General features: G+C 33.6%; 1 long non-coding RNA gene across 19 annotated transcripts in view; it reads right to left on the bottom strand.

Moving 5' to 3' along the window:
- The window catches only part of LOC147366675 (uncharacterized), a 486,700-nt gene that overhangs the window by 320,465 nt on the left and 152,988 nt on the right, over window positions 1-13,247 (bottom strand). For all 19 annotated transcript variants that reach the window (XR_015168931.1, XR_015168936.1, XR_015168932.1 and 16 more), the window contains exon 2: window positions 5,163-5,277. This is a non-coding gene — a long non-coding RNA (uncharacterized LOC147366675). The remainder of the gene's footprint in view (window positions 1-5,162; window positions 5,278-13,247) is intronic.

The following is a 13,247-nucleotide window of genomic DNA, read 5'->3' as shown; positions in this document are numbered from 1 at the left end:
TCCTTCTGGGATCTGAGAAGCAGATTCCAATCTGAGTGTCACTGTAAGACTGTGTGAAAAGAAAAATGTGATGGTCAAACTGCTGATGTTTAAATCCTGTCTCTGGCTGGACTTCTGTGTCATTTTGGGTAAGCTCATCGCTCTGTGCTTCAGTGTTTATATCTGTAAAATGAGATGCTAATAATTCTCAACTCTAGGGAGGTAAAGTTTTTAAGGATATTTCCTGGCACTCAGTAATGCCTAGTGAGTTTTAATTATCATTTGCACTGAACTCTGCTGACTTAATATTTCCTCTTTCTCACAGCTATCTCTTCTACCAAAATTTTAGTACTGATTTACACCATTTCTCCATGAAAAAGAGGTTAATAAACCCTTGCTCTCTTTTGCCTACTGTTTAGGAAAAACACAAAGAATATCTTATCAGTTAAGTTTAGCTTGCTGGAAGTTGTATTCAATGATGGAGCAATGATATCTATGAATCCCGGATATCAATATCTTTTTTAGCACAGAATATCTCAAAGGCATTTTAGTTCTGTTATCACTAATATGTTCATTTTATAATCACTTCCAATTTTTATATGTTCTGCAATGTCAAAAATTTGTGAAATGGTGAAATTATAACTTAAAAATAATAAACCTGGCATTATAAAGTTGCATGTTACTTTAATGCAACTGGAGGCTATTGAGTTTTGTTTTAGTTGAAATAGGAAGACAGTGGTAACTGAGACCACCTATACTTCATTTATTGCTATATTTATAGTTGATATCTGCATATAGTAAGTTCTGAATAATGCTGTTGAATGAGTGACCTAATTAGCAATTAAGCTATAAATTTTGTAGTAATTAAATATTAAAAGAATCAGTAAACATGTATTTTACTAAAGCAAGAGAACTGGCACTAGGACGATTAACTGCTATTGTCATCAGAGTTTAGATATTAAAAAGTTAATGCATTAAAAAAACATATTAAAGTTTTAGCAGGAAAATCATACTTAGTATTCATACTTAAACATACATATCTGTTTGCTAAATAATGTGCATATTTTAATTTGCAAGTAGTTTATTTTTGCTTACTGAGCATCTGCATGGTTTATGTACTCTATAAACTATACATTTTTAACAATGGGTACATGAATGTAAACTATATCTTCAGCTAACAGCAAACGCAATATTATTTCAATATTCTCATCTCGATAATTTCTAATATACATACACACTTGAGGCTTAACCAGTGACAGATTCCATTTGTCTATCCCACAAACTGAGTAAATTCTTTCAACTTTCTCAAACTTCACAGTTTTCTCCACAATGTCTCAAACTCAAAAATATCTGGACTAGAAATTTTTACTGTGAGTTCCTTATAGAGACACATGCTACTTTTATTTTCTATAAATGATTACCTGATAGAATAATTTCATTATCCATGCTTCTTTTAACACTTGGCTTTTTATCCTTCATGTTTTTATACTGTAGTATACTTTTATACTTCAGAACTTCACCGTATTAGACACTATAAATCAGGATTAGACATCTTTATGCTGTGTTCATAAATAATTTGTAGATGTTTTCACATTAGTATATTTATACATTTACTATCCTATTTGATTAAAATAAACATTTTACTGTGAAAGTTGTTGTTTAGTTGCTATGTTTTGTCCAACTCCTTTGCAACCCAATGGATTGTAGCGCCCCAGGCTTCTCTGTCCATAGGATTCCCTAGGCAAGAATACTGGAGTGGGTTGCCATTTCCTTCTCCAAGAGAATCTTCCTGACCCAGGGATTGAATCTGCATCTCCTGCATTGCAGACAAATTCTTTACCACTGAGCCAGTGAAAGATACATAGATATATATTTAGCATGTACAAATATATACATACAAAGCCATAGATGTAATTTCTTTCATATGACCAAAGAAGACAACAGTGTTTACAAACACTTTCAATTCTATTTGTTTTACAATAAACTTGAGTTGTTATTGCTTTCTCTTATTCTACTATTTCCAAGGTGTTTTTTACTCCTCTGGTTAATTTTGACTTAATAACTACTCTATGAGTTCAAATCATTCTGCCATCTCATGTGATCTATATCCACAAGGACATAATTATCATATTCTTACTCTGTTCTTTTATATCTTAATTACACTTCATATTTCTTTGAGCTCTAATTTGAATATTCAAACTTTCATTACTTGGAGGCATAAAATATGTTATACTTGCATATTCTATAATTTATACTGTTTTTTAAGAACAGGGTTTTTCACCGACTTTGTACTTAGCCCTGTCATCATATCAGATAAACCCAAAACTTCAGTGTACATGGTACACAAATTCTATTTGAGACTCTATTGGCATTCCATGTAAAATTCCATTGGAATTATTCCTACCTTTTAAAAATATGTTTCCATTTTTGTTTTTGAATAATGGAAATGATACATACCATGTTTATAATATCTATTGCATTTTTAGCATAAAACATATATACTGTATATATCCATATATATGCATATATATAGGTATATACTGTATATATATGCATATATATAGTAGAAAGTAAAAGTCATCTATGGTCCCTTCAAGTTCCCTACTTCTACAGAAAATTAAGTTTAAAATTCCTCCATTTTTCCCCACCTAAAATAATGTTAAAAAGAAATTTGCCTTATAGAGTGTGTGAGCATCTATAAGGGTTGGGGTGAAGGATTCTTGGGAGATTTGTTTAGCTATCTTCTCCTTCATGCATTAAGAACTGTATTTTGGCTACTAGGCCCTCACTACCTCCCAGATCCTGAACCTGGCTGACATTTAGGTACAAAAGACTGGTGGGAAGAGGCTTATTTGCTGGCATATGTTGAGCACATATGAGGAGTGTTAGATTATCAAAGTCTCAATAAATATAGGTAATAAGACACTGGCATGTTCTAAATCATGCAAAAAAAAAAGTATTCATATTTCTCTTTGGTATTTTAGTTTCTTAAAAAGTAAATGTACAATTATCAGTTAAAAATAAGAGTTTCCCATCCTGAAACAAAATCTAATTGTCCTCATATGTAGACTATTACTGGTATTTTATTTGTCACATATATATATATTTTTCATTTTCTTTCCCTATGTAGACCTTTTCAGGAAGGTCTTGATTTTAACATAATAATAGTATATACATTGAATACCATGTATATTTTTAAATATACTGCTCTTGTTTCAAAACTAATTACTGATTTTATTAATTACAGTTAATTAGACTGCAACTATGCTAATCATTTAAAAAGTCTTTACAGTTTAAACACTAGCAATGATTAATTTCTTCAAACACACTGTCCAATTTATGTCATTTACATGCATATTTGACTAGCATGATTGATATACTGGTTTATTTTTGAACATATTAATAAAATGGAAAAAAGACATTAAAAATTTTTTTAAGTTTTTAACATTTTCAAGAAATGCTTATATAACATTCTGGTTTTAAATAATTGAAAGGAAGAAGGCTGTTTACTCTATACTAATTTTCCATGATAAATAATTTAAAATGTGAAATTGATTGTCTGTATACAAGATGTGCCCTGAATAGGTGCTGAAATACATATTTTGTATTTCAGTCTCCCTGATATTATTTGTGCTTTTACTTGGGCTATTTTGTTACATACTATTTGTATCCTAGTATGTGACAGATATTACAAAGAAGTCTTTGAAATAACAAATCATAATTTTTCCAGTATCATTTTGTGTCTGCTATATACTATTTTCTAAATTAGGAGTTAAAATTTATAAAGTTTTTAAGTCTATATAATGACAAAGTAATATACATCTTTAAATTTCATTAAGAAATCATATATTTAAACTCTTTACTTCAGATACATTCCTAAACCAGTAACTAAAAAGAGTTGATCTGGCATCATCTAAGATGTAGTATTTCTTGGTTATTCTCAAAACCTATTCATGGAGGTTCTAGCATCTAAGGACTGAGTATCAACATTTTCTCCTGCAATCTTTGCATTTCCCAGTGTCTCAAAAGTATCCCTACCTAGCCATATCTAGTAAGACAGTGATGAGATTCTGCACCATCTACCCAGATTGAGATCTACTTCATTCAGAAAGTTCCACTGACATAGACTTGGAAGCCCACATAGTATAAGTCATGGGATACTCAGCTTCAGTGAGTTCCTACAAAGGATCTTCTTTGGAAATAAATATCGAGTCATACTTACCAGTATTATTTCAGAAGAATAAAATACAAAGTGAAACTTTTGTCAAACACTTGATCTCTCTGTCTTACTATGGATGTGAGAGTTGGACTGTGAAGAAAGCTGAGGGCCAAAGAATTGATGCTTTTGAACTGTGGTGTTGGAGAAGACTCTTGAGAGTCCCTTAGACTGCAAGGAGATCCAACCACTCCATTCTGAAGGAGATCAGCCCTGGGATTTCTTTGGAAGGAATGATGCTAAAGCTGAAACTCCAGTACTTTGGCCACCTCATGCGAAGAGTTGACTCATTGGAAAAGACTCTGATGCTGGGAGGGATTGGGGGCAGGAGGAGAAGGGGATGCCAGAGGATGAGATGGCTGGATGGCATCACTGACTCGATGGACGTGAGTCTGAGTGAACTCCGGGAGTTGGTGATGGACAGGGAGGCCTGGAGTGCTGCGATTCATGGGGTCGCAAAGAGTCGGACAAGACTGAGCGACTGAACTGACTGACTAATCTCTCTGTCTTATCCTTACTATGAGGATTAAGGTCATGATGTAGATTAAGTATTAGCTCAATTTTATAGAAGATAAAGAAAAAATACTCCTGAATCTAACAGATATAAAATGACATTCAAAATCACATGATTCCTTAAAGCAGACAATAGTTTAAATCCTAGTTCTATCTTATTATATAGATTTTTTTTTAAAGAAAAATGTATTTTTTTTCAAAAATAGGCTAATGCATGTTTTACAGATGACCACATTTTTGATGTTTGTTGACTTATTTTTAACTCTCAAAATTTCCCCCCTTTGGTCCCACTCTGGATAGGCTGATAAAAGAGACTGTGCATACTTTCTTCTTTGAAGCAGATGAGAATTTTAAATTTCACTAGTCTCCTGCCAAGGTATGAGAACTTTCCCTTAGTTATACCCCTTAACAACTATAAACCCACTCCCTTTGCTTTGCCCAAGCCACTTCCTACCTGTTTCCACAAACTGATTTCCTCAAGAGTCCTTTGTGTGAAGATTTTCTGTCACCTCTCTTGGTGTGTGAAGTGTCTTCAGTGTCAACATATTAAGTTGGGGTGAGTGTCCATCCTGCAAAAGAATGAAATATTTATAATTCTACAAAGGAGCTTTCAGGTCAGATTTCAACCAAGTTAATGATATTACCAAGAGATTCCAAGGAAAATACCCAAAACATAACTTGCCTGTTACAAGTAGTTGAGATATATCAATATTCTCCATAGGTACAAGTTTGTAAACTAAAAATTTGATCCTCAACTCATTTTCCTATTTCATATTTTCATTGGACATTTCTGTGAACATGATAACATGCAGGATGTAAATGCTGTTCATTTTTAAATATTCTTTGTGTCTAATATACAACAAAGTGTTATTAACTCGGATATGTCTGACTCTTTGCAATCCCATGGACTGTAGTCCAGCAGGCTTCTCTGTTCACAGAATTCTCCAGGCAGGAATACTGGAGTAGGTTGCCATTTCCTCCTCCAGGGAATCTTTCTGACCTGGATGGCTCAAATGGTAAAGAATCTGCCTGCAACTTTGGTCTCCTGCACCGCAGGCAGATTCTTTATCATCTGAGCCATTAGGGAAACTCAACATACAGCAAGCACCCAATAAAAACTGTTTGAATAATAAATTAACAAAAAACATTACAAGTTTAAAAATAAAATAAAATAAAAAAAAAACATTACTGATTTATTCTACTTACATTCATTCTTAATAAAAGTGATACATTGTAGAGGTCTACTAAAGAATCAAAAAGTCAGATTAACCATGTTCATACTATTTTAGATTTTTGACAGTACTAAAAAGTAACATTTTCTGAAGATAGTAAAAGAAATGGTATATATATTCACAAGCCCAAAATACACATCCATGTGGAATTATCATCTAAAATGAGGGCAAGATTCAACAAAGATTGTCAGAGCTTGGACCAAGAGAAGCTTGATAGTGACTTTAATACTCCAAAATCAACACGGAAATATAATTGTGTTATTAATAGGCTAAATCAGGCTATGGTCCAACTGATTAAAATAATTAGATGTCTTAATTCAGTTATGCTATTAATGAACTCTGATCCTTTTCTAAGAAATTAATTGAAAATAACAGCATTACATGTATATTCTAACTCTAAACAAACACATAAAGAATTGATCATCTGTTAATTTTTCCTGCTTTTCCAAATAATGAAAGTGAAAAAAAAAAATGTCACAAGGAAGCTTATACATGGATCTTTGGAGTTTCATGCATTTGCACAGAATTCTTTGCCTCAGGGAAAACTGCTTTTTAAAAATTCTCTCTGCTGTAAATGGTGCAGATATTAATCGGTATAATGCCCCTGTTAAATCACTCTGCAATAACGATTTGTACAACTTGTTTCAAATTAACACATTAACATTTAATGAGATAATTAAAATTCTTTAAAATCATAACTTTTCTGGTTATTTTCTTAGCTCTTGTTGAAGATGCATATAATCTGTATGAAGAAATGGAGAGGATCTCCCTTGTAATATATCTAGTATAATTCTTAGAGTGTTAATATAAAAAGTGGCATTCTCATGCAATAAATATATTAGAAATAGATGGAGTCTCAAAAATTAAGTATTACTTCCTGACATACTTGTTTAATCCAAAACAGCATGGAAGAGACTTTCTACTTTGAAAATGAATTTGCAAAAGATGAAGAAGTGAAACTAATAAAAGGCCATTAACTCAAACCTATTTGAATGTTGCAACATGAAAACAACTCACAATAAGTGGAATTGCAAATTAATAGAAAAGGGGAAAGGAATTAGGGGGGAAAGGGAAATGAGGTTTTTTTAAGGTGTAGCAATCATTGGCTCCTGACATGTGGAAGGTGCTGGTCTTAGAATCATGCTGCTGCTAAGTTGCTTCAGTCATGTCCACCTCTGTGCGACCCCATAGACGGCAGCCCACCAGGCTCCCCTCTCCCTGGGATTCTCCAGGCAAGAACACAGGAATGGGGTGCCATTTCCTTCTCTAATGCATGAAAGTGGAAAGTGAAAGTGAAGTCGCTCAGTCATGTCCGACTCTTAGCAACCCCATGGACTGCAGCCCACCAGGCTCCTCCATCCATGGGATTTTCCAGGCAAGAGTACTGGAGTGGGGTACCATCGCCTTCTCCGAGGATCATGCTACTTGAGTCAATATTCTTAAGAATCTTTATTACTGGGATGCCTTGTCAGCACTGAACTCTAGGAAATGCAAAACACAATTTTTTTAACTAAGAGATATGAACTCAAGGGTCAATTTTTTTAACTAGAATGATGAATCTAAGTGTTAATTCCATAGATTTTTCAGTGCAAATGTTTGTATTAACAGAATCTATGAGGATTCTTCTAGTAAGATAAAAAAGGAGCCTTAATTAATAGTTATTTCCAGTTCTTGGCTAAAGGTCACACAAGGAGTCCATATTTATCCTTTTGAACTTATTAGTAATAAATTTGGTTGTATGGGTGTGTGGATGCTCAGTCGTTAAGTTGTGCCCAACTCCTTTGTGACACTATGGACTGTAGCCTGCAAGGCTCTTCTATCCATGGGATTTTCCATGTAAGTACTGGAGTGGGTTGCTGTTTCCTTCTCCAGGGGATCTTCCTGACCCAGGGATGGAATCTTTTCTCTGGTGTTTCCTGCATTCACAAGCAGATTTTTTTTACCATACAGAGCTTTAAAACTTTATAATAATACATTAGATAATTGTGAAAGCTTTTAAGTATCTTTTATTCTCCCAATTTTTATTGTTGATTATAGATTATAAAAACAAAGGTGTTTGTAGATGATGAGAATTGGATAAAATGCTAATACTTAGTCTATTTATATTATTCTGAAAGCAAGCATGAAAGTTCCAGAGTAAAATCAGACTATTATTAATGACAGCAAATAACCATATCAGTTTCCTGTATCTGACTCTCAGAAGTATGTGATGAGAGGCAAATGGTTATCCACACATGTACAGAAAGTGCTTTTCTTTAACACAGGAGAGAAAACGCAAATTATGAGTTTTTATGAGGACTGGTATACACTTACACTCCTCTCCACTTGAGAAAGAGAGAAATCTTGCCTCCCTAATGAAAGCAAATCTCAGAGGCAAGAAGAGGAAGGGCCCTCATTTAGAACCATTTCTATTGTGAACATTAAAAAAAATAAAATGGCTCAGGTATTCATCTCACTATGAAATCTGAAGCATACCTCTGTTTATAATACACTTAAAGTGTAAAAGAACAAATGCTTCCAGAGAACAAAATGAGACAGTCTCTATATTTAGTCTGCTAATTTTCATTGCTCAGGCCAGAACCCTGAAGGATACCTGAGAAATTTAGGAAGAATGACATTCCTGGTGTCTTGCAAAGCTGTTTTTAAATATAAAAATATAACATGAGTGTCTTCGGTATTGAGTATTTAAGTTAGATAAGCCAAGGTGTAAACAGTCTTAATGTTTTGAGGTTTTCAGCTTACACTGAGATAGCTGTCTTTTGACTGAGCAAACTTTCTAGCCATCCAGAAACCAAATAAACAATTACGATGCATTCATGTTTGGGTGAATGATAACAATGTATAAAATCCCCATTTGCTAGCATTCAAACAGCTATGTCCCACTTTCATATATCTTTCCCAAAATTCTGAGGTTGGCAGATGGGACATGTACCAGAGAGAAACTCTGAAGAATTCTGAGCGAAAATGCCTAACAGGTAAGTTGCTCACTGCGACCTCATCCCCAGGTCACCCCTCTGTGCGGCCCTTGGTGACAGCCTTCACTTGCTCAAGTCTTTCACCCATCTGGTATTCATCATCAAAAGAGTCTTTACATTTTATAAAACAGATGGTAGAATCCTTATTTTAGGAATGACATTCAACTAATTTCTAAGAATATAGTCGTTAATTATTCTTGAATAAAAACCTAAATACAGAACACCGAAAAGGCTTTTGAATCAAATTAAAATCAATCAAATCATATAGCATATATCATAAGCCAATATATCACCAAATGTCACTTTTTATACCTGAGTAACAAGTATAATAAATCTGAAAACAAGAATTAATAGGTAAATAGTACCTAGTCTTTGGGTTTCAGTATGAACATTTTTCCTTTCACATGAGAAGGCTAATTATGCATATAAATTATGATAATGGAACTATGTTTTGGGAAACAATTCTGAAAATAGCTTTGCGTGTATTAAAATTTGGAGAATATCAAAGCTTACTTTCTTTTATTAATCATTTTAATCTCTTTATAAAAAGACAGAAAAAAATCTATTAACTGGGCCATTTCAAGAAAGTCCATATTAATATCATTCTTGTTTCGTACTTGATATAATCTCAATTATTTATATTAATTATCATCTGAACCAAAGTAACCAATTTTTGTTCCCTACAGACACAAACAGTGACAACTAAACTACAAATCCATAAACTCTTCATCTTTGTGAGCAGATATTTCTTATAACCTTCAACAATTCTATTGTAGCAAAAAAAAAGATAAATAAAGGTGATAACATTTTGCAAAGGCATTTTCACATTCTATATGGTAAAAGTAAACAAGGTAAATTATGCTTAATGACCAAAACTTCTATTTTTCCTTGCCCTCAAATTATCCAAGAAACCAAAGATTATTTATTAAAAAACCTTAATGTTAGTCTGAGGTTTTAAATTTAATTAAGAATTTTGAAATTGTAATTAAATACATTATTCTCTTGTTATTCCCAGTATTACTAAAATTTATGGGATTTAACACTTTAAGAGATATCCAATTATTACAAACTAATTTCTTTCTACACCATTTAGTAATTTGAAAGCTTAAACTACTATGAGAACAATGATAGCTTCTTTAACTCAAAAACAAATGTTGGAACTTTCCAAAAATTTATATGAGAAGTTTAGACATACTCTTGTATAAACCAGAAATTCTGTTGCTATTAATTTATGTACTAAAACATGGAAAAAGACATGCCCATTACTTGACTTCTGTTATTGACTTAACCGTAATATTACATGTACTTATTTGTAAGACAATTTACAAGCTTATGTGTTTAGAAAACTGAATTTTAAAGAATTTTAAATCATACTTAAGCTTTCTTCTTCATTTGTGGAACTAGAGACCATATTTTCCCTAAGATTTTGAGCAAGGCCACTGTTCTACATTTCCAAGTTATAGGGCTTAAAAACAAAACACATATTTTAAGCAAAATAATTTCAGTTTAGTAATTTTTCTTTACTTTTTTTTTTCTTTTTGAAGACAATATATATCTAGACTGGATATTTTTAGAGTGAACACATAACAGTTTTTGATTAGCTGATATCCAAAAATCCCCAAGAGAGAGGACAGGAAAAGGAACAAAATGAAAAGAATAAAAAGAGAGAGTTTTGAAGAAGCCAGTTTCAGACAAATATGAAATTACTATTCTCAAGGGAAAGATTAGATGCAAGAATCCTCTTTTGAGTACACATACACGTGTATGCACACGCACACACACACACGCCATTATAGCTCATTTAAGTAAGTGAACGCTCATATAAATTCTTTTTAGACAAACAAATATACAATCTGTCTTCTCCTTTTTTGAGCTAAGTTGTCTAAAATGAAACATCTTGTTGTCAAAAATTTCTCCAAGTGTCCATTGTAATTCTAGATTTTTCTTTATGAAATCCTTTCAAAGATTAAAATTTGTGTGCTATTGGCATCCATACTAATAGGCAGATGGGAATTGGCTTAGTGGCAAGCTTATTAAATGATGGCTGTCCTTTTATCCTTTTTTTTTTTATGAAAAACAAATATTATTACTGAGTCCTCTGAAAATCAAAGCCAACACTGCTGTCTTATCTATTGCATAAAAGCTCTTAGAAGTGATAAAACAAAAAAAATAGACATTGTAGTTAATTACTGTCTGCTAATGCTGCATTTACAACTATAAAGAAATTGTAAATATAACAATTAAAAAAATACCTGGAGAAATGGAAATTATTCAATTATTTCCTAAAAAATTCTTGGATAAAAGACGTAATCAAAATTTACTTTTCAAATAGTGACTACTATATTTAAAACTATGAAATTGATGACAATTTTACTGAGGGGAATTAACCATCATAAAAACCCATCATTACTCACAAAAGGAAAAATGAAAACAATAAAGGACATATTCGATACCATAAGAAAAATACTAAAAAAATATAAGGATTATACTTCATGAAAGAAAGCAGAGGGACTTCCGTGCTCAGTGGTTGAGAAACTGCCTGCCAGTACAGGGGACACAGGTTTAGTTCCTGGTCAGGAACTAAGAACTCTCAAGCTGGAGGGCAACTAAGCCTCTGTGATACAAAGGCTGCAGGAGCACCTAGAGATAAGGCTCCACAACAAGAGAAGCCTGAGCACAGCAACTAAAGAGTAGCCCCTGCTCTCTGCAATTACAGAAAGCCAGTGCATAAATGAAGACTCTGCAGTCAAAAAATAAATAAATTAAATAAAAAACACTCCCCGGGTGATTCTGATAAAATAAAGATAGCAGACATTTTGAAATGGAAAGAGAAGTGCAACAGAACTAAGAAGTGATTCTTGAAAAAATATAAATTAATATTGTTATTGTTTAGTTGCTCGGTCATGTCTGACTCTTTGCAACCCCAGGGGCTGCAGGATGCCAGGCTTCCCTATCCTTCACTATCTCCTAGAGATTTCTCCAACTTGTGTCCACTAAGTCAGTGATGCCATCCATGTCATCCTCAAACTAATAGTGGTATATAAAAATGAGAAATATGAAAAAGATACTGTCTAAAGTGACAATTGTACCGGCCATACATGAAAAGCCTAGGGTGAGTTCAAGAGCCTGTTCAAACAAGGAAGAGAACTGGATTCTCAACTCAATTCTGCTGTAACAAGGGGTTTATGAGATGAAGTGAGGGAGATTTTATGCCACCTTTATTTGCTAACTGGTCTTACTATAAAAACTAAATTTTCTCCTGTCTTCATGGCTGGAGGAAGTTTTACAACCTGGAGGTAGGCTCTTACTCCTCCATTGGGACTGGGAGATTAGGGTGCTCTTAAGCCTGATGATTATGTTTCACTGGGATAGCTCTAGGTCATTGAGAAAGACATTCCTGGGTTGTAAAACTGCCAAGAGACTTTTAAATGATTTATAGCTCACAGAGCAGAGTCAGAATTTGCAATTATAAATTTTCTAAAATAAATGTTCCAAGAAAAGAGAGGCAGATAGCTTGAGTCAGAATCCTATCTCAAGGGTAGGTAAGCTAAAGGGAATATTAAGGCCCTGTTGGTCGATACTCCAAGATGACATGGTCCCACAAGTCATTACATTCAGATTTTAATATAACATAACATATACTACCCCTGGAGAAGGCATAGGTTATCCACTCCAGTATTCTAGGTGGCTCAGACAGTAAAGAATCTGTCTGCAATGTAGGAGACCTGGGTTTGACCCCTGGGGTTGGGAAGATCCTCTGGAGGAATGCGTACAACTCACTCCAGTATTCTTGCCTGAAGAATTCCCATGGACAGAGGAGCCTGGGAGGCTATACAGTCCATGAGATTGTAGAATTGGACACTGCTGAGCGACTAAATACAGCAAAGCGTATATTAAACAACGTAAAGTAAAAATGTTATCACATGATAACTAAATTGTTTTATAGCACAGAAAAAGGAAAAACACGTCCAACTTTGTAACCACAGCATAACCCTTATGCCTAAGCATTACAAAGTACCAAGTGTAAACTACCAGTCAACCTAATTTCTGAGTATTTACTGACACAAAGCATACACCAAAACTAAATTTAACATTAACAGCTTAATTTCAGCTGATATTAAAAAAAAATAATGCACAGAAAAAACTGGGTTGTGTGTCAGTTGGGGTTCTACCACGAGAGAGATGATACACTTAGGATGGGTTAATTGAAAAGAGATCAATGAAGGGTCTATTTGCAAAGGTTTGAGCAGATTTAAGAGATCAACATGGATTCTGAAACTGCAAGGCATGAATTCTGAAATGGTGGGCAAAGGCACAGGTGATATCACTTAG

This window comes from Bos grunniens, chromosome 8, assembly GCF_055505025.1.
Source record: "Bos grunniens cultivar Pamir isolate PY7600 chromosome 8, Bosgru_T2T1.0, whole genome shotgun sequence".
In the NCBI taxonomy this organism is placed as follows: domain Eukaryota; kingdom Metazoa; phylum Chordata; class Mammalia; order Artiodactyla; family Bovidae; genus Bos; species Bos grunniens.
This window is presented reverse-complemented; position numbering and strand designations above follow the sequence as displayed.